At 33.9% G+C, this 23,705-nt stretch overlaps 1 long non-coding RNA gene across 1 annotated transcript in view; it reads right to left on the bottom strand.

The window, feature by feature from the left end:
• Positions 1-267: 267 nt before the first annotated feature.
• LOC147063280 (uncharacterized) overlaps positions 268-23,705 on the bottom strand; it is a 60,702-nt gene continuing 37,264 nt past the window's right edge. Inside the window, exons 3-4 of the long non-coding RNA XR_015072138.1 lie at positions 837-1,306; positions 268-717 (exon numbers count right to left, since the gene is read on the bottom strand). This is a non-coding gene — a long non-coding RNA (uncharacterized LOC147063280). The remainder of the gene's footprint in view (positions 718-836; positions 1,307-23,705) is intronic.

The raw sequence follows: 23,705 nt of genomic DNA, 5'->3' as shown, positions 1-23,705 counted from the left end.
AGGATCTGGAAGCTTTGTATTTCTTGCATTTTATGAGCTAACCATATTATTTAAGTTATAACCCGAATATGGTTTCAGAGTCTTTGTCTATGCATATGGCGACTGGCTTCGCATTTGTCGATACTTCCTTCATCTATGAAGTTGACGTATTTACGATTGGGTTGGTTCCATTCGTGGGATCATTTTGAGATCGTCCTATCGATTCAATGAGCAAAAATTGGCGGCTCTCGTGGTGCAGTGCGTAAAGCGCTGGCCTTCCACCCGAGAGTTCTGGGTTCGATCCGGTGAGGACACAATATCTATGTGTTTTTTGGGTGTTTGTGATTGTTCAAAATTACTAACAACCACCTTGTACGAAAAAGCAAGAATATAATTCTTTTGAAAAATGACCAAAGATTTATCTCTTATAGACGGGCCAAAATAAGTTGTCTGTTGGCCGAATTCGGAACTAAAATCATCATTATCCAATCCAGAATCAACAAAGCTGCCTAAACAATTACGATGTACTTTGTCACAATTAAGTACATCGTAATTGTGATAAAAAATCCTCGACGTGCTGAAGATTTTTATCTTATATTCTGGAAAATATCTATCATAAAGCAATATTTATTGTTGTTCTAATTGTAATGTAATGGTTGTGGATATCAATAAGATAGAAACTCTTTATTTTCCGACCTCTTAAAACTTTGGGAGGAGGAAAGTGAGGAACCTACCTACCTATACGTAAGGTTAAACAAATTTTAACTCGTTTTTTTTTTTAAATCCAATAAGATAGAAACTCATTATTTTCCGACCTCTTAAAACTTTGGGAGGTGGGAAGTGAGGAACCTACCTACCTATACGTAAGGTTAAACAAATTTTAACTCGTTTTTTTTTTTAAATAAAGAACATAATTATTTCCTACTAGTAAATGGCATTCATTACTATTGTTTTTTTGATATTACATACATGTAAATTATTGACCTGTGTGAACTATAACGGAAAATGGAAGTAGTACCTACCTAATTGTTTCTGTCAGCCATTATTCTTTTAACCCATTGGGTGCAAATCCTTGATTATATTTAGCTAAACTTATTGACTGAGAATATAATGCCAACTTTATACCCAGGCAGCGGGATTTGAACCCGCAACACGCTGATTAGACGCGCAGCTGGCTAGTCTCTCATACACGGTGGGCGGATTAGATCAATATAATTATAAATTAAGAACTCGGATGGCTATGAAATTAATAAAATAGCTTACCATATTATTCGCGTAGAGAATATGCTGATTGAATATCTCCATAATCGCATAGCACATGATCCATCTGTAAAACAAAAGAAAACATTTTATTTTAGTTTTTTTATAAATTTAGGCAATAAGTACTAATTGAGTTTAAAGAGTAAAGCGACTCCATAGTGTAGGAATAATTAAAATTTTAACTAGTCGATGTAAACCTAACTATAATTTTAGATCCGGATCTAAAATATTGTTAATTTGAACAAATAGACTTGTATCGTTTACAGATTAAAATTTTAATTTTTGTAATCTGGTTGGCAATTATTATATAATATTATATGTAAGTATAATCAATAATTGTACTTGATAATTTATTGTCGTCTTGACAGTTTTGCTATGTTTACTAAAATTACAGTATTCGTATCAATTGATATTGAATTTTGGATAAAAGGTCACATTTGTGTGATTTTTTGGAAGATTCTTGTGAGATTATTGTACATGTTACGCCGAATGTGCGAAATTGACTATTACATGAAATGGGCAAAATTTTGGCTAATTCATGTAATAGTCAAGCCTGTTGCCTTATTCATTAATAAGGTAAATTTTCTACCGAGTACATGAATTCGCCAGGATATGGAATTCTTAAACTGTCAACATGACAGAAGAAAAAGTAAATTTAATACGGATGGTTTAATTAGTTATAATTTGACATAATATAATATTATTATTATTAGGTTAGGTTAGATTCGGTTTTGTAATTCTGAATAAAATTCATTTACACAAAGACATTTGACACATTTGGTTAGTGTGATTAGTTGCAAAAAACACCACCGGAGCGCGATCATCTATTCTATTTTGACCATAGATAATATAAGTACATTTTGACCAATGCATGAGCATTTGACACATTTAGTTTAATTGCCAAAAATACCACCGTAGCGCTACTATCTAATTTGTCCAATGCATGAACTAGGTAGAAAAATTACTGCTGAATTCACGTACTCGCCAGATATTTTCTCTAATTCATGAATAAGGCAACGGGCTTGCATTTTTCATGATTTAGGCAAAATTTTGCCCATTTCATGTAATAGTCAATTTCGCACATTCGGTGTAATATATATACTTAATGTGATGTTGCAACTAGTAATCGCTATGAGAATATGAAATGAAATATATATGCTGAGATGGCCCCCATACTGTTGTTATTACTGCCAACTTATGTTTCCTGTTTGATATGGGAAGCGATAAATCATATTTCTCACTGCTACTTTTATGGAATAATCGGATTTATTTATCAGTGCCAAGTGGACGTGAATAAATTTTCAAGGACGGGTGAAATCTGTACAACTGGTGTAGCCACATCCTCGTCCACAAAAATATGCCAGACGTAGTAAGAAAAGAAGAAAGCTGGAAATAAAATGGTAGATTTCGTGTCAATTAAAAAAAAACTTTAAAACATCGTGGTTAAATGAACAAAAATATCTCAAAGAAATAAGATTGATTTTTTCAGGAATGCCTCCTGAAATCTATCTAATCTAATCTATTCTATACACAAGACTGCTTGCTATGAGGGTAGTTTTTCATATTTTTGTATTGAAGTATTATAATATTTACAATAAGTTAGTTACAATTGTTACGATAAGTGATATGTTTAAACAGCACCTCTCTTTGCTATGCTAACTTTAGAGCGAGATAGACAGTTTTGACTGTTTAGACAGCTAACTTATTGTTACAGTAATTATAATACCTCAATAAAAATATGATAAACTACCTTCGATAACTGCCGATAGCACTTTTGTGTATAGAATAGAAGGTTACCCTTTACTGTCGACGAAAAATCGACAATACCTAGGTAGGTACTATAAAATAATTCCCCATATAGGTTTACTTAATTCTTACCAAGATCAAAGTCAGGAAGATTTTTAAGAACATAGTCAAATATATTCTCTTACGGTGACTTTAATTATACAAAAATCCAACAATTTTATTATGAAAGCTTTAAAGTTATTAATATATGAAAAAAACACTAAATTTAACGCCACATTCGATTTTTTTGGGACTAGAAAGGAAAATGCTCTAGATCTGGTAAGAAAAATGCCAACGCTGAGTAGGCAATGCACTAGTAAGTTACTTGCACAACGTTACAAAAATACATTTGATCGCTTTTTGTGACTTTAAAATGTTGGTATATTTTATGCCGCTTATCCAAATATAAGGTGATTTTGGAGACCGGCTAAGAAAGCCCCATGTTTTAACTAGAACTGATAGTTAGGTTTATTATGAATCGAGAGTTAACGCAGTAGGTATGTATAATATGTAGTTCTGCATTTAAATTGGACGAAGCCATTCATTTTTAAGACGTTATAAAGCCAATCAATGCCAGATTTATGGACGTGGAGGGCAGATGCACCGTCTGATTCGGGGGCCCTAACAATAAAAAGTAAAAGAGCACCGAAGATTTGTAGTGCTCCACTGCTCCGGATGTTTTTTTTTATTATTCAATTTTCGTCTTAATATACAACGAAGATATATTTGACACTTTGCAACACTGGAATTATTTGAAGTACGTCAACACTACCGAGTGATAAATAACCTCACTTTTTTGACAGGAGAGACATGGGATGTGTATATTGTATACATATAATACCCTTTTCGCCGGAGTGGAGCAGACCCTGTAGCGGAACTGGAGCCAGTATTAGGTCCCGGAGCGGAGCAACTCAAAAAAGGGTACGCTCCAATCCTCTGATTAAAACTCGTACATATTCTCACACGTGAAAGTGGGAATACACTATTGAGCGAGTCTTGATTCAATAATGGAAGATATCCAACCATCCAAGATGGTCCTATTTAATATAAGGGAAAATAAGGGTCGGGTACCTAAACTGTGGTGGATGGACTGTGTATAACGAGACACAGCATCCCTCCTTAAGGCTAAGGATATTGGAGAGAACTTGCAACAAACAGAGGGGAGTAGATAAGTATGTAGTACGATTCCTGGACACCAAAGTTCCACAGTGGGTGGGTTGCAATGCCTATAATGAAAGAATCAGGGAAAATAAAGGAAAATGCGCTACCTTCTGGGTGTGGTTAAAGATTACCCAAGTGTGGAGAAATATAGGGTAAAATATTGTATTATTTATAATATTTATGTAAGTAGAAAATCTGCCAAGTAAACGTAACGAGCATTAAATATTGGTAATATTTAAGAATAGTCAGTGGGCTGTGTATCTCTAGCGTTTTATAGTATGACCATTAACAAGTAATAAACCAAAACTGCCGTCAAATTCTTGTTATATTATGGCGGCCTGTTTTCGAATTTATATTTTATTAATCGTTTTGTGGAATGAATGAATGTAATAACATTATTTTAAAATTAAATTTATATTTTTATTGAAATGAAGATAAAGAACATTTCAATATTACGAAAAACACTTGGTACATAATTAAAGTAATTTTTGCTCAACATGTACATAAGATATTAACAATTTAATGGTGTGTGAACATCAGTTTTGGGCTTTGATGTGCAAATACTGGTGGCCTTTACGGATCACATTAAATGATGAGATTAGTTTTATTTCTATAGAAATCAGCGAACTCGTATAATAAATAATTGGTTTTAATTGAGGCGTCTAGATACAAAACCGTAAGCGAAGCCACTGACTTACTGCTTGATTCATTTTTACAGAAAATAGTAATAATGTTCTTATGAATGAAACTGGCATTGCATAACGTAAAACGAATATTTTATTGTGCGTAGTTATTATATTATTATTTAATAGTGGTTTTTTTCTTCAATGGCACTGGATCTGTATGGTTACTTCATTTTTAAATATGCACGCGGTAAGGATGTCCCGTGAGAACTTCACTGCCAGTTGAATCATTTTATATGTACTTGTTCACAAGAAAGATTTTCAAACTTTTCTTATTCGTATGACATCGAAACCGATATGCCAGCTTATGTCATACTTACCATTCTTCATAGTTTTGACGTGTATCCCTGGTGGTCATCTTTGTCGTTGGTAGAGTATAAGTTTTATAACTGTGCATTTTCATTTCACTGATACGTCTCTTTGTCTGATTACCTCGCAGCTATACCTCAGTTGAGGCATGGTCTAAAAACTCTAAAAAGATCGTGGCTAGCGATGCGCGGATTGCGGGTCGCGGGTGCAAATGACGCATACCGAACGAAATATAATTTGCCATATAAATCCAACATGCGTCCATTTAATGTTCTGTTTATTGTTCTATTAGTAACAATAATAATATATTCATTGACATGTTTTCTTTTTCAAGTAAGTGGGTAACGTTTTTAGTCATCTTTACATGATTTAAGAATTAATACCCCCGTCGCCATCACGAAACAAATTGACGTATTCACACCTCCACGTTCGCTCTCCGAATGCCAGCGAGTCCAAAATTTCGTTGCGCCTATAGTTGAAAATTATTTGCCGTTTCACTGATGTATATCGTCTTAAATTAGATAAAATGATATTCTTCTTTCGACCATGTCCGATCCTAATAGGATCATATGGGCCTCCACAGAGTAGAGATTTGTATTGACAGATTTTGTTTTTTACGAGAAATGGATGTCAGCCACTTGCTCAAACTATTAGGTCCATACCCTGACACACACAAATTGAAAAACAATATGTGTACTTGCCAGACCCAGGATTCGAACCTGGGACCTACGGCGTTATAGTCCAACGCTTAAGCCGCGCGGCCACCGTGGGCGTGATGAAAATGATATTCGCCTGTATTAATATAATATGTACCTAGTAATACATAAATAAATAGATAATACAAGTAAAAATATATTTTTAGAATATATTAGGTAGGTACATCATTTTCATCCCAGAGCCGGAGTGCAAAGTTATGAAGCGTTTAGTCTAATAAATGTCAATTGGGAGGGAAGTACATAACTGTGTTTAAGGTGAGTTCTCCGCCTACCAGAGGCACCTTGCGGAAACATATAAGACTATCAATTTGAGACAAGTCAATTATAGTAACCATACCGAAATTAGATTAGATATAAATATAAAGGAAAGGAAAGGATAAGTATAAATTACGCATTATCCAAAAATATTTTTTGCTGCATTAGAGATAACTTATTGATTAACATAACCATAAAATAATAATATGTAATAAGTCGATGTTACTTTGAGTTTAAATAAAGAATGTTTTTTTATTATTTTTGTTGATTTTTCTTGATTTTAGATATCAGGAAAAAAACAAGGAATCGAACCACGATAACTCCGTAATTATGTTGTCCAGTTTCATAATAATAAAGGAAAATCAAACCTTTCCAATAACTATGGATTTATATTTTGACTGAATTTTGCTTTTTAAGACAGCCAAAGCCATTTTTTTTATTCGTAAGATGTTTGTTATGAAAAATAGAAAGTTTATGGGTTTTTGGAGACATATATAGAAATCATAATGGTGCGCGTGTACTTTTATACAATATATCGTCGCTTAAGAAACAACACCGCGGAAGTCAATTAATTAAAATTTTCAGGGGAAACAAAAAACGTCCCAAAAAATTGAAAATTGATACCTTTTAACTTATTTTTTTTTGTGTTTAGTTAAAAAAAATCACCTACCGAATGTTATTCAAAACTCAAAACCGCCAAATGGGGACTTACGCGGTGTTGTTTCTTAAAAGACGATATTATAATTACGTTTTCCGTATATTATGATATATGTATATACATATTGATTTTCACAAATATTATTTCATTAGTATCACACTTTTCAAACGGGAGACCATATGATAAAACGGATAAACGAATAAAACATTACACAACCTCTACAATAACTTCATTACTAATACGGTATTGAAGTAGGGTGGGTAGGTGGTGCATAATTGTAAATAAATACCGCGTCCCAAACTTTGACGTTCTTTTGAAATTAGTTTGTATAACTAACTCAACAGATGTGGGTAATTAAAAGAGCGACAAATGCCAAAAAATTGTAGTTCAAGTTTTTTTTGTTTTCTTAACTGGACGACATGAATACTCTCACAGGAATTTCTAATATACGAAAAAACTCTTCAACTCAACGCAAGATATATTATAATATATTATTATATTCTTATTATACTTTGGTATGTATTACGTATATGAGAATTTTTGTAATGATGACTAAGCTATCCTTTAGTTATATATTATCTTAAAAGTCAGTAAATTTTGTATCGTTATTAAATTAAAAATTTGCATAACCATACACTATAAATTATTTGGAAGTATAAATCATATACCTACTTAAATGTAACTAAGTATATAAATCAAGGTTGATTATATTCAGGCGAGACACTGAATTGCTTTGAACTCCATACTTTGGATACGAATACCCACTGAAAAAACAAGATAGAATTTGCCAGACACGGGATTTCATCTCGTAACTCACGCCTTCGGAAGTAGATCTTCTTCCACTCGTCTGTGGTAAGCGTATCTTGTTCTGTTTGTTGAATTTAACTTGACGATTTTACTAACTGTTAAGGTATATGGGAGGTATTTTGAAAGAAAGGGTACATGATTATTTATAGCTATTCTATGTAGTAGGAAAAGTACAAAGAATAGGTATAATTTTACGACAAAAAAAGTGCAACCGCCAAATATTTCCCCGATTTTAAAGGGAATGGGACGACTGGCCTCCGGACAATTGGACGCCGCACTGTCGTAGACACGTCTAGACGACGTATTTTAATCAGTTTCCATCTACTACTTAGTAGTTTGAATTCACTTTACTCTTAACATAATGTATTCTTTATCGCGGATTGAGAATTCCCATGCCTAAGGCTTTATATTAAATAAAAAACTCTTTTTTCGTTGGAACTGAAACATATGCACGATTAAATCATTGTTTAAGTCTGCATATTTACATTGTTACCAACTATTAGGTAAATCATAATACTCGTATTATAATCATTGAAGCATAAATAATAATATTTAATAATTTTTTTAAAGTACCTATAAGTACCTAACGTCTATTTATTTTCGAATTCCGTGGCGTCCAGTTGTCCGGTGCCAAATCGTCCTAGACCCATTTTAAAGTACCTAGGTACGTACCCACAGTTTTGGGAAACACTGTTAATGCATAACGCATAATTCATTTGATGTTTTGAAAAGCGAACGACGGAAGTCAGTAAAGGCCATATCTATATTATATAATATAGCAATGGTGAAGGGTGGAGGAAGGCTGTGCCGATATAAATAGTGCATACTAAACTTTGTCAGTCAAACGTATTTATTTTGTTTTCGTTGAATTTAGACTACTGTGTGTAGATGGTGTTGGGCTTGAATTAGACAGGGTTTAATTGAATTAGACAGGGTTTAATTGAATTTAAAAAACTAACCACCACCATCTGAAAATTGTATTCTTAGTTCAATGAAAACAAATAAGTATGACTGATAAAGTTTAGTGTGCACTATTTATGTCGAATCTTAACAATCTACCTTAAGGGCCCGCTGAAGAGCCCGCCGTTCAAATATAATTTAGTATAAAAAGGACCTCGGCGTCGTAACTACGTCAATTTAAATCGATCTTTTCGCAAAAATCACTAATCATCGGAGATTTTATTTCAAGAAATATTATTATTATTACTGATAATTTCTGCCGCGCGGAGAATTATTATTATTTTATGAACACCTGCGACATGAAGCCGATCAGAAAACAGGGCTGTCAAAATAATATTAAGCATTCATATTTTTTAAATGTTAATTTCATCATGGTTTTTAATCAAACCTGTGCAAGTACGTACTGATAACTTGGGTGGATTTTGTAGCAAACATACTATTGATATATATACGGGTATATTATTATTATAACCCAATTCAAATTGAACATAGGTTGATACTCAAATACTATTATAGTATGTTTATGATTTCGAGAAAATAATACGATGGTATAATTAATCCATATCAATTATTTGAAAACATTACATTCGCACTTTGCACAAAATTACAAACACATTCGAAGTTTGCCGCACACGTACAGACCACGTGATATTTGTTTACGCAAAATCGTCGCTTTTCAAAATGGCGAATTTGATTACCAGATTTTACTGCGATGAATCAGTATGTTCCTTTTTGTCTTTTTTTATTCGTAGGTTTGTTTACTATGTACACCGAGAAATTTCCATTTATAAACTCGGAAACGATTTTTACAGAAGAGTTTTGGAATATAATGCAACCAAAACTGGAAAAAATTCTATCATGGGTGTTGACTTCCTGAATTAGCTAACCCCAGGTCCATGCCACTACGTGAACCACAGTGGATATTAAGCCATTTCCACACTGGCAACAAGTTGCTGGCAACCTCATTAAATTTTACGATACTTACCATAATTGCTTAAGAAATTTTACAATAATTATCGTAAAATCTAACGAGGTTGCCAGCAAATTAACTTGTTGCCAGTGTGGACCCGGCATTAGATGCACAAAACTTAAATAATATATATTATAAATAAAAATTTAAAATTATAAATATATATTATGATTTATGTCTTCGACAGCCCTGATGAAATGAATGTGAAATATGAGTCGGATCAGTCACAGAGCAAATTTATTAACACAAACAACTTTGACACGACCTTTTTATATTAACTAGTAGACCAGATATTATGGACCACATGTTAAAAAATCATATTTTCAATTCTCAAGGCCAATTCTGTAGAACGTCCTCTTAACCCCTCGCCACTGATATAATTCAATCTACCTAGCAAAGTAGCAAATGAAATATGACGTATTTGGCACATAAACTAATGGATGTACCCATGGCCCCCACATCCTGAAACGGGCCCCCTGGCTAGGATTTTTGGCGGGCTTCCTACCTACCGTTAAAGACAAAGGCAGTGTGATGCTGCTCTACAGTAGCGATTTTCAAATGGTGTACGCGGTAAAATTAATGTGTATATTTTGTGTTTTTTTGTATATTCAAATGCATCCATTTGAATTATGGAGTTGTCGAGTATCGATACATAATAACCGTATTCAAGAAAAATAGCACTGCAGGTGACTTTTTTTACCATTAGAAAGATTTTGTGACGTGTGTTTATATCACTTATTTGGTCGACTCGCCACGCCGGGCCCTTCCTGAGCCTGGGCCCCTAGGCTAGAGCCCTGTCAGCCCCCCCTTTGTGGGGGCCATGGATGTACCTACTAGTTAGTTATTAAATATTGGTTGTCAATTTTACGCATTCATTAGGTATGTCAAGTGTTTCCGCTACACGAGGGGTTTACTAAAGCAAATGTTGAAAAAATCGCAAGTAATATAATATCACTTTACTTCTTATTTGTCGGTACAAAATTCATCAGAATTGATCTCAGCGGGTGTCCGTCCGCATTACTTTTCATGGAAATAGTCCTTTTTTGCCACATATTCATGTTGGCTCATGGTGGCTAAGAGATATTATAGTAATACGAGTAGCGAAGGGTCATCCACGGCGTCAGGAAGCGAAGAAAGAAGCAATAGCCGACCGGATGTTAGGAAACAAGTCTCGGCACGCGACCGATGCTCATCTCATGAGTAGTCTACCAACCATAGGAACGATAATATCAGTGGTAGGGATGTGTGGTTAACTGATTAGTGATTACAATCGAAATTTATGAAATCGATGTTTTATTCTCGATTAAATCGAATTTTGAATCGATTATTCGTGTTATGTTCTAATTGAATGGAAATAACAAAGAGTAAAGTTCCCTTAAAATATATGTTTTAAGCGCGAAATACATTAGGGTGCATGTCGCGGACTAATCACGTGACGTCACAGTAAACTACCGCTACGGGAAAAAGTGAGTAATGTCGTAAAATGTTATCAGACTGATGCTCCTATCCCGTAGCACATTTTGAACCTTTAAACCAGCGATACTCAACCTGCGGCCCTTTAAGCTTTTATGTGCGGCCCGAAACATATTTATTATCAGGAATTTCGTATATTTTGAGATTCGGTTCGACTTTGACGCACAGATAGTGACACCCGAAGAGGATTGTCATTATGGTCCACATCAGATCTGGTATAAGAGTGTTGCTATTGCACACGATTAATTTAAAAAAATACGCATAATTTTTAAATTCTCAAAAATGTTTTGTAAAAAAGGGGGGTTTCATGATTTCTTTGGTCACACCAGTAGTAATGCGGCCCGCGTTACTTTACAAATATATGTATTTGGCCCGAAGAAAAAAAACGTTGAGTATCATTGCTTTAAACGAACATTGTCAGTTAACAAAATCTGCCGAAATCACCAAAACAACAATGAGGTCACCCCACGTTTTAAACGTTTTTTTATCATTTTTAATACGCCTACACATTTTCGACATACGTCAAAATTGCGTGTTTTTTTTGTTTTTAGCGGATGGCACTATGTATTTTCTATAACAATGTCGTCTATTAGCTATGGTCTGCAGGTTCGGTACTGTTCAAAACATTATCTATGAATATAATATCGCAAGTAATTTGTACGTAGGTACGCGCACAAGTGTTATAATTAATTGAAATCAGCATGAATAATAATTCAAAATACTAGTACATCAGAGTTGGCACAGTCCATCATTGAATTTACAGAGGTGGTGGTCGTTCAAAATATTATGCAGAATGACGAAACCATAGACTAAATTTATCGCCGTGACAGCGTGATAGTCCGCGACATGCACCATAATGTATTTCGCGCTTTAGTGTTTTTCCTGTGTTCTATAAGAGTTATGAATCTTTATTATTGACTACTTTTCCTTTATGTCTAATTCACCGTCGAACATACGTGTTAAAAAATATTGTTGTACAGCGCGGCGGTGTCTCAAAAGGATTTGATGAAAGGCGTCAGAATGAATATGTAGCAATCATATTACTTAGCAATAAATGAATGACATACTTTAATAATATGTAGGTTTTGTTGTTAAAACAAAACAATAAAGCAATAATAATTGTCAGCATTTCCTCAATCATAACTATATCAGTAGTGTCTGTTTTGATTGGTAATTACGACAATATCTATTGTAATATATGTACTACTTTAATATAAATAAGAAGGACAATCTATGAATCCTCACTCAACTCATCGAGTCCGTGACGAGACATACTGCTAGTGTCAAGAGTTCTTCACTCGACACAGTATATCCGTTATTCCACTAGAATGACTTATCTCTCAGTTCATTCTTATAATTAATCTCTTAATAATATCGATCTTACCAGTACATCATTACCTCGCTATTATAATCATCACGTTCACATCTTGATTAAGTATTATTTCATTCTTATATCGACGTTCATACCCACTTCATTCTACTTCCAAAATATCCAGTGATAACTACGATGTTCCCGCTAATAATAATGCATACACCCTGTCGCCGTACGGTTGAATAAATGTATTAAGGCTATATATACATCAGCTGAGGCATGGTCTAAAAAGATCGTGACTAGGCGATGCGCGGATTGTACAAATGACGCGAGCCGAACGAAATATAATTTGTCATAAAAATTCAAGATGCGTCCTTTTTATGTTATGTTTATTACTATATTCGTAATAATAATAGTATATTCATTGACATGTTTTCTTTTTCAAGTATTTTAAGCGATTTAAGAATATATTCCTCCAACGCCATCACAAAACAAATTGACGTGCTCACAGCTCGACTATCGCTCTCCGATTGGCAATGAGTGCAAAATTTCGTTCCGCCTATTGTTGAAAATTATTTGCCGTTTCACTGATGGATGTATGCTTTTAACTAATTGCAAATGATTTATTCTTATTTTCTTTCGGTTAGACAGATATTTTCCTAAGTAATTATTACTTAAGAAAATACATTTTAATCTAAATAACTGGAAACCGGAAACTAGCGAGAGGTATCATATTTGATTTACTAGAACAAAATGCAACTCCAAAGCATTCATACCATGGAAAAACCCAATTAAATTATAACAACTATCGTGAATGAAGTCGTTTCATAAAATCAATAATAAAATACAAAATTTCAACAAGGCACACACAATGTGCAAACCGCAGAAACTTATTATACATTAGTGTAGTAGTAGTATACATATATATATCTACACCGAAACAAATCGAAAAAGAAAGATTAACTCCGGTGTCGTTGAAAAACGTGTTTACAACAACCGACATGTTGAAGAAATGCGTCGTTCAAATTCAACGTATATTTTATGTTATTATTAGTTTATTTATTATTTAAGGACTTAAGGAGCCTAAGTGTGGTTCTGCATCGCGCTCCTTACCGCATTATCAATTTTATTGATCCATAATATTCCATGACAATAATAGAGCGTCTTAAGGGGGGGCTGAAGAGCTCGATATTCAATTATAATTTAGTATAAAAAGGACCTCGGCGTCGTAAGCACGTTAATTTAAATCGATCTTTTGGCAAAAATCACTAATCATCGGAGATTTTATTTAAAAAAAACATTATTATTATTATTGTCGACTATCTTACATTATTATTATTGTCGACAATCTCACATTATTATTTGATAAACACCTGCACGTGTCCGCTGATCAGAAAACGGGGCTGTCAAAGTAATACGAGGGTGGGTCAATAAGTCCTTAGAAAAGCCGACAGGTGGCGCGACTAGTACTGTAAGCGGTTTGTTTTCATGCAGCGGCACTACCGATTCAGTATGCTGCGAAGTTTCAATCAGATTGGTCGGGTTGTTGTGTGTTTCTCGTACATTTAAAAAAAAAATTTGCTTGTGGAAAATGGAAAAATGGAAAATGGAGAAAATTGAGTTTAGAGCTGTTATTAAACATTTTAATATAAAAGGGTTAACAGCAAAGGAAATAAAAAATGAGTTGGATTTAGTTCACGGCATATCTGCTCCTTCACTTGCAACTATTTATAACTGGTTAAATGAATTTAAACGTGGTCGTACATCAACAAAGGATGAACCACGCTCAGGACGTCCTGTAGAGGTGACTACACCAGAAATGATCAATAAAATCCACAATATGGTGTTAAGTGACCGAAGATTAAAGTTGAGTGAGATAATTGAGGTTACAGGGATCTCAAAAGGTAGCGTCATTTCTATTTTACATGACAAATTGGGCATGAAAAATATTTCTGCAAGATGGGTGCCGCGTTTGCTCACAGTCGACAATAAACGAAATAGGGTGGTGGCCTCTAAAGCCCTGTTGTCGCTCATGCAACGCAATCCGGATGAATTTTTTCGTCTCTTTGTGACTGTAGATGAAACATGGATACACCACTATACTCCCGAGACGAAAGAACAGTCAAAGCAGTGGATTGCGAAGGCAAACCATGTCCAAAGAAGGCGAAAACCGTAAAATCAGCTGGTAAAGTTATGTCTACTGTATTTTGGGATGCACGTGAAATTATTTTCGTTGACTATTTGGAAAAAGGAAAAAAAATAACAGGGGATTATTATGCATCTTTATTGGACCAGCTAAAAAACAAAATTGAAGAAAAACGGCCTCATTTAAACAGGAAAAAAATCCTCTTTCATCAGGACAATGCCCGTGTTCACACATGTTTACGATCAATGGCTAAAATTGAAGAATTGAAGTTTGAATTGGTCGACCACCCACCGTATTCGCCAGATTTAGCCCCCAGTGACTTTTTCTTTTTCCCAAACTTAAAAAAATGGCTAAGTGGACAACGTTTTTTTTCAAATGAAGAAGTCATCGATCGGACAAATGCTTATTTTGAGGACCTTCCGAAAACTTATTTTTCTGACGGTTTAAAAAATATTGAGAAACGTCTAACCAAGTGTATTGAGCTCCAAGGAAATTATGTTGAGAAATAAAAAAAAAATACAAAAATAAAAACTGTTTTAATGCTTTTTTCTAAGGAATTATTGACCCACCCTCGTATCATGTCTTTTCACCACGAAATAATGGAATTGAATGTAGTTAAACTCAACTCAACTCAACTCAAAAAAATATAATCAATAATGACTGAGTTTTAAACTAAAGTAGGAAAACACTTAATAATAATTACAAGATAAAAAGAACTTTTTATATACAACGTTTTTAAATTGTCTGTTGAATCATATAAACTTGACAATTCTATGTATTAATAAATACTTTTTTTTGTACTTGATAGAAATATTGAATAAATATAGAATACTGAAATGTCATTTTGACATTTCATATTGATTTCCATAGTAACGCACGTATATTCAATTCCGAATTTATGAATCAAATTTGTAAAATTAATAGTAGGTAGGTAAATATTTCAGTTTTGTAGTTCGGTACTTAATGTAATACAATTTACCAATTCCACGTAATAAAATAACATTCTCTTTAGTTATATTGAACATCCCACCTCTGTCATTCATAAAATCACAAAATATATACACCAATGCAGACATAAAGCAACTAAAAAAAGTGCGCAAGTTTTCCTCATTGATATTTTCTGCGATACGCAAATATATGGAAGGGTGTTACAGTGTATATGTAACAAAGTGTATATAATACACTAGTAAAACCTGTGGTTTCCTGTTGATAAAAATAATTGTTTTTGTTCCTACAGTAGCGTATTGACGATTCCAGTAGCGATATCGCGATAGTGTAAAATATGTTTTATTATTTTTCATTAATGAGTCCGTTGATCAGTGTTTTTCAACATCATTGCTAAAGCGGCACATGGCACGCCAAACATCGACGTAATTTACATATTACAGTCCCTATAACAAAATATAAATCATACAAGCAAGAGTTATGCAAGTCAATTTTTACCATATTTCGTGTAGGCTAAACGAAAAAGTAAGCAGGTATATGTCCTTAATCAAATTATTTTTACAGTTCAGTATCTCATATAATAATAAATATATGAATAATTGAATATAACAATGAATTAAGTGCGTTCTTTAATGATAGGTATTATTATTTGATTATTTGTTTGATTAAATAAAACAATGCAGTTCCAGCATGAATTGACAGTTAACACTATAAAAAAAGAGGTTGATATTATTTAGTTGTGGTTTCATGTTATATTATTATACTATGTATATAGTAGATAAAACCTAATTAACATACTACTTAGGTCCTAGGAGGACGTTCGTGGCATACAGGTTGAAAAACACTGGCAGTATATTAAACTATTATGTTTTCATGTTTGCTTTATGAGGTATCACTATCAGAAATATCATGTAACAACAAACAACATGTGAAAGGGTTCGGTCCAAATTCTGAAATGAACATGTTTATTGTTTTTAGTAATCATCCCTATGCTTGAAGAGTATTTAAATAGCCAAAAACTCGTACCTACTCATTCATAATATATATGCATTCTGGAAATATATTTATTTATCAGCTGTAGGTACCTAAACAAACATAGATTTGGTACTGAAGCTTCATGGTTAATAAAAACTGAAAAACGTGTTCATTCAATTGTACAAAATCATGTGCAATACTGTCAAGTGTCAGTTAAATTAACATTTACACAGTGTCAGTTGACTTAACAGTCGTATTCTATTTATTATGTCGTATATTTATCAACTCTCACTCAAGCATATTATAGTATTAAAATACAGTAGGTATATTACGAGATGATGATTTATCGTAAAATCTTTAGGATATCATAGAAACTAAGCTTTCGTAATGGCAAGCCTATCTTATTCATTGTGAGGAAATGAAAACTCGAATCGATTGACCACATTATGAGGGATGAAAAGTATGCAAATTGACAGCTTATTATAACGGGAGATATAAGGCGAAGGAATTCCGGAAAGATGCATTTCTTGGTTGCAGAACTGCGTCAGTGGTTAAACAGCCGCTTCGAATAAAACGGAGATTTAAAAAAAATGACAGCTAACCATGACTGACATTATTTGAATTTATTTTCAAGATGTACCCATGTATAATTAATATCATAGATCATAATATCTTTGAACAAAGGCGCTAGTGCAACATTGCAAATTAATTAAAAACAAAAAAAAAACAGGTGAAAATATTAGTAAAAGGTGTCAATTACGTAGGGATGTCATATCGAAGGAAGAGTTATTAAATACAAGTGTTGATACTATAAAAAAAGTATCAACACTTGAAAACTGTATTCAAAGCGGAAATGCACATTGCGCATGCACCGAACGTCAATAATAGTGCACCTCCTCAACGCAACTGGACCAAATCTAATTTACGCATGCAATTGTTATTCCAGGTAAGAGGAGGCCTGCGGAAGCAGTGATGCCAACCGTACTATAATTATAGTACAATACTATAATTTTGATTTCGCGAAAAATGTAAAATACTATAATTTTACGCCAAATATACCAAAATACTATAATTTTAAAAGATTCAAGACGAAAAATGTTCCTGTACTATATATTTTTTAGAAATACTATATTTTTTACGCCTTTGTACTATAATCAGCATAGAAAAATATGGCAACACTGTGCGGAAGATAAAACAGAATGGTGTGGTATTCTTCAAGAAACCCTAGCTCCGCTCGACGTGTATCGTCACGGATGTATGTATTCTTTCTCTAGCTTATTCGATTCAGGCATCAATTTCTTGAGTCCAGACTATTTTCTGGAAATGTTCACTGTTGCGGGTCAAGTGATACAATGTTCACTGTTGCGAGTCAAGTGATACAGCTTCTGAATCAAAGTACTTCCACTCTAGAGAGTAGTGTCATAATAATATGTTGTGTACGAGTCATATTCCATGAAGGAATGGGAGTGGAAGACAAATTGATGTCTTCGAAATGTGGTGTTAGCATCGAAGGCTTTTTATTTATTGGACAAGGCACAGGATGAAACAGTCGAACGGTTCTCAATAATGTGTCCGAGATGCATTCCGCAGTTTTTTCATTACATAATTTGGAGACACTTGTGATGTTGGGTAGCCTCACGTGATTTTTTGTATTTTTCAATAAATCCGCTTGAATTATGAAGTTTTCGAATATATCGACACACAATAATCAAAATTTGCATCACACAATCACATATTTAGAGAAAATTTGTAATATGTGTTTATATCACTTATAAGGCAGTCGCGCCACGCGGGGCACCTAGGCTAGAGCCCTGTCAGGCCACCCCTTGTAGGGGCCATGCCAATAAAGCTATATTAAAGGAATAATTATTATAGGTTTTGGTCTCATTAAAATTTGATACTTATCAAATTTGGAATCTACTCGTCGTTGGTTCACGATTCTTAATAAAAAATATCTTTTGTGATTCGTCGGTCTGCCGTGATTTATCTCGATGTCCCCCGCCAGGGCAATCCATCCATGGTGCCTACTATGAACACAAATGCGTACACATGAGGACAAAGTACTGTTTACATTAAAGTTCAAAAATGGTATTTGAAAGGTTAACGACTTGGCCCACCGGATATCTCGTGAATCACGTTAGAATTATTTCGCAACAAATGACCAATCAGAGTGGCAGTGTTGCACTTATGTGTAGCTTTGCCTAGACACCGGTTATTACGGCGTACTTATTTATGAACATCGCAGTCTGCAAGACCGTGTGAAGTCGGACGCTTTTTGCCAATTGACTTCGTAAGCGTGCATGCGATATTTTTGAATAGTATTTGTTGCGAGAGGTGATCCAAAACCTGATGTACAACGTCATAATATAAAACTCTGATACCATTTTTTTTTCTAAAACGGGATTTTTCAAAAGAGAAAAGCCATTAACCGCTCAAGCCAGTTATTATTATTAGTAATATAACAATAAACATAACATTAAATGGACGCATGTCGGATTTTTATGACAAATTATATTTCGTTCGGCACGCGTCAGTTGCACAATCCGCGCATCGCCTAGCCACGATCTTTTTAGACCATGCCTCATCTGAAGTATAGCCTTAATGTAAATATATCGCTAAAAATCGTAGCATTTTTGGGCTAGTCAAGATTAGACGAGTGGTAGGAAGCAGCAACTTTGAGTTTAGCACAAAAATCGATCTGAATGTCGCGGAGTTTAGTATGTGGTTCCTTTTTTAGATGTTTACGAATTCTAGCATGGCTTACATTTTAATTATCGTAGATAAACCATCAGGGTGAATTTACTGTATAATAACGGATGTTCTTTATCCAGGAAATGCGGTGTCTTATTTGGATCATAAACTGAGGGGTGGGTTGGACTTTTGTCATATCGCAATATATCTGAGGTATCGTAGATTTATAATTTTAATACTATGGATATACCATCATAAATCGTCAGGTGTTCGAATTTAGAACTAATATCACCATAGTATAAAAAGTACCTATTGAATGGTATGTCAAATGTTAGCATGTGGCGCCCTCACTCAGGTGACAACTTGTACTGGTGGAACTATAGGCAAGAAGAACCACTCGGTCCTTTCCCATTCGTTTGAGGTCTTCTACGTTCATATTAATTACCATTATCACTATATTAGTAGGTACGAGAAAATTGAATATACGTATATACATCCACATCACGAAGGGGTAGGTAGGGGAGTAAATGAAATTTTTTTTGTTATGTATGAAAATCATATTATCACTATTCTAGTAGTTTATCCAGTGTATTCTACGTAATTAATATTATCTATTAATGCCCACAGTGGCCGCGCGGCTTAAACGTTGGACTATAGCGCCGTGGGTCCCAGATTCGAATCCTGGGTCTGGCAAATACACATATTGTTTTTCAATTTGTGGGTGTCAGGGTATGGACCTAATAGGTTGAGCAAGTGGCTGACATCCATTTCTCGTAAAAAACAAAATCTGTCAATACAAACCTCTACTCTGTGGATGCCCATATGATCCTATTAGGATCGGACATGGTCGAAAGAAAGAAGAATTCTACGTACACCATGTGATAAAAAAAAATCAAATTCCCAAGAATATCATTAACAATTTCTCTAGAATGAAGAATCTTAAAATTTCTCCTCGAACAACGATAAGCGGCACATATTTCACAATATATTGAGTTAATTATAGAACAATGATAAGAAGATCCCTGTGAACGTTGAATATGTATCGAAAAGGTTTTTCCTTCACTCCTAGACGGTGCTGTAAGGTTTGGAAAACTGCTTAATCCAATAACAACGATGGCGGCTGCTAGTGGTGTGAGCTTGTCACCTAGTGGCATAAATCAATTAAATAAAGGCAGAAAAGGGAAGATTAACATCGAAAATTGGAGTGATGTCAAAATAAAAACTGAAAGATGCCGGAAAACCATATATTTCCAAAAGGAGAGCCTCAGTTCCAGGGAAACGAGAGCCAAATGAAATGAGTAGAACAATGATAAACGCTTTTTACTATTATTTGAATAATTTTTCATAATGTACCTATATTGATAGTCTATGTTCGAATAAACGTTTTTCTCCATTCCTCAACTATATTGAAATGTGCCCCTTATCGTTGTTCGGGGGATGCCTTCAATTATTAATCATAATCTAGTTATGAATCCAATTGGATACCTAAGTAATTAAAATAAGCATATATAAAAGCTATGTACTTTTAGTAAATTTAATAACCATATAATTACAATGATAGATTACATTGAAATCACAAAACTAGCCAGGCTAAGAAAATTAACCATCTAACGATGTCCGATGTCTGTAAAATATGATGCAGTGTTTCCTCCATAGCGGCGAACCTGCAGACCGCATCGAGTTGTCTGCAGAAGCACTCGCACATCTCTAATTAAACTCCCATCAAAGTGAAGTTTCGCTGAATAAAAAAATAATATGAAATCGCGACACGTAATGTTTACAGACGTCAAAATGACACGCTAGGAAACGAGCCAAAATGACGAAGCCAAACTAATAACACAAACTAACACAGTGGTAGTTTTTAAGAGTGTGGAAATCAGAAGTACCAACAGAAGGCTCTTTTGCAGCAATAGTTATGGACAGAAATTTACACTTTTATTTTTTTACACTCAAACTTTTTTTTAAGATTTTCGTACTCTCGCCAGGTTCATTGAAAACTGCAACTTATTAAAGAGTTCTTAGTTAATCAGTGTTGTGTTGATTGAATGCAGTTTGAATCAGACGCCAACATTAAATTTGGTCTTCATCAGCCATGATAATAGAAAAAGTACGAGTCATCGGTTTTGTTTAAAAAAAATTCTGTTCTTTTTGAAGAAATATATTATATTACTCTGACATCCGCACATATATTAATTAATTATTGCTTTCCGTGATCAATTCGCGATTTTGTGCTTCAAGTGACTGGGAAATGCACTATGGATGCCGTCCGAAGTACGACACTTGTGTTTTTGTGGCAGTCCATCGTGGCCTACTTTTTTACCCTACGATCTGCAACACATGACCATCGTCCTCATATTCTATCTATCAACGTTGTCATATTATTTTACCAAAAATAGAGATTTTTACCGTGTGAAATCAAAAAAAAAACGGGATTTAGGAGCAAAAAGCGGGAACACCTAAAACATGTATAGTTCAATATTTCTAATGTTTATTTCAAATTTCATAAATGATACAACACAAACTACAAAATAAAAATATTAAACAATATTTTTTCGCGACACTCGTCTATTTGTAGGTACTTACTTGGCTGAAGATTTTCCTTCCTGAATAATTTGTTTCTGCTACTTAATGTATCGGTAAAATTCATCACATTATCATATATCAGTGGCGAAGGCTCCATACTAAGCGATTATTTAAAGCTTACCTTCTATTTTCAAGTATTTAATTTATATAAATAAATATCTATATTGTAGGACATTGTAGGTTATAATAAAAATATTGATTGCCATCTATCGTCGTTATTTATAAGTAGAGCTTTTAATTTAGTCATGTTTCGAATCAAAAATAAATGACGGAACGTCCAACGTGAGTGCTATTTTTAGAATTATTTCAACGATAATCCAAGCCGAATTTTCTACCGAAACTCAGTTGCTAACTTCATGCATGTCTGGGTTTTTGTTCGAGACTCAGAAGCGTTAACAGACAAGCTTATTCGAAATGTTGAATTGTTTATTGTCTTTGCTTATCTTTAAAAGCAAATAATAAATAATAAGGATGATTAAAAAAAATAATAACTATTGTGTTCGATCACATATAATTTATAAATTGTTATTAAAAATAAATATTGTATTAATTCGCGATTATTATTTAGGTTACTTCAGTCATAGACAAACATAACATGCTATTCACAGTTTATGTCATTTTGACATGTCAAAGCGGTGGTAAAGGTTTATTTTATAATACAAAATTCATTGTGTTACTGTGAATGTGGATAAATTATCTCATATTGTACCGAAATCATTCGCCAGTGCTTTAAATATATAAGTATTTATTAAATTGTGTAGTGTCCCGGTAGAAAATGTGCGAACGATTGCATTTAAAAATTATCAAAGCTTGACCTTCCAAGGGTTCATTTAGATTTGAATACAGCAAAAAAACTTATATTAGACATTTTCACAACAATTTATAAATGATAAATATTTGTTTTTAACTGGCAGTTATACATTAAACAAACTTTTTTGTTGGCGATGCGTATTGTTTGGTAAAGAAAGTATGCGTGGAATTCTACTGCCATAAGTGATTTAAATAATTTGACAAATTCAGCGGTGGAACCTATGACCAGTGTGTCGTTGTCATTAGTGTGCACCTATTCATCAGTAGTAATATCGTAAGTATTATCTTCTTATTTTCCGTAATTTACCTGACAAGTGTGCTCTTTTTCTCTGATCTCCACAGCTTACCTCTTTCCAAAAGTCACCCTTCGCCACTGTCATATATCATGTTGAATTGAACAAGTAATTCAGATTGTATAAACTCAATAGAACACCTATTTCTTGCATCTGGCCATTTTAAATTCATCTGAGAAAATACCCGTTTGGTATAGCAATTAGATCTTGGTATGCATAAAATAAATGAAATTGGTGGTGTGTAAACACGTGTGCATGCATCCATCGTGTTCTGTTGTCTTAATGTCTTATTTGAATTTGTTGAATAATCGTGAATTTTTGCTTAAAAATCGGGAGTCTGGCAATACTGCTATCTATACTCCGTTGTAGGCCCTGGTTGTCGTCTTGGTTTCTTCTTTTTTTATATACCATTGTCTCTTTCACTATTGGATTTATACGCGGATTTTGCCAGTCGTCTACCATGGGCACAACAACAGCACGTAAGTAGAAGAAATAATTTAATTATCATTGATATAAAGTATTATTCACAAAAGGTGTACGTTGGTAGAAGGGTTAAAAAGCATTGTCACGTGTGAGCGATCATAAAATACAAGTTATATTATTATAGCAACTGGCTGAGCTTTATACTAAATTTAATTATGCTCACATTTCTCTACGATAATAATTTATTTCGCAATCCGATTAGCAAACGAGATAAGTCATTGCTAAGTAATAACTATGTTGCAACAAAATATTTACGAGCGCATTAATTATATTTTTAAATTATTATAAAATATTTTTCCTCCTGCGAATCGCGAAACCAACTTTCTAGACTGCGTGTCGCCCAATGAATAATATTCGTGCTAAATTCGCGGTTTAAATGTGCAAATTTCGCGGTCAGTTTGTACTTTGAACTAGACTATTAGTTTATAGTATTATGATAAAAATGTGCACA

This window comes from Rhyacophila brunnea, unplaced genomic scaffold (assembly GCF_057557595.1).
Source record: "Rhyacophila brunnea isolate RB1 unplaced genomic scaffold, BYU_Rbru_1.0 scaffold_9, whole genome shotgun sequence".
NCBI classification, from domain to species: Eukaryota; Metazoa; Arthropoda; class Insecta; order Trichoptera; family Rhyacophilidae; genus Rhyacophila; species Rhyacophila brunnea.
This window is presented reverse-complemented; position numbering and strand designations above follow the sequence as displayed.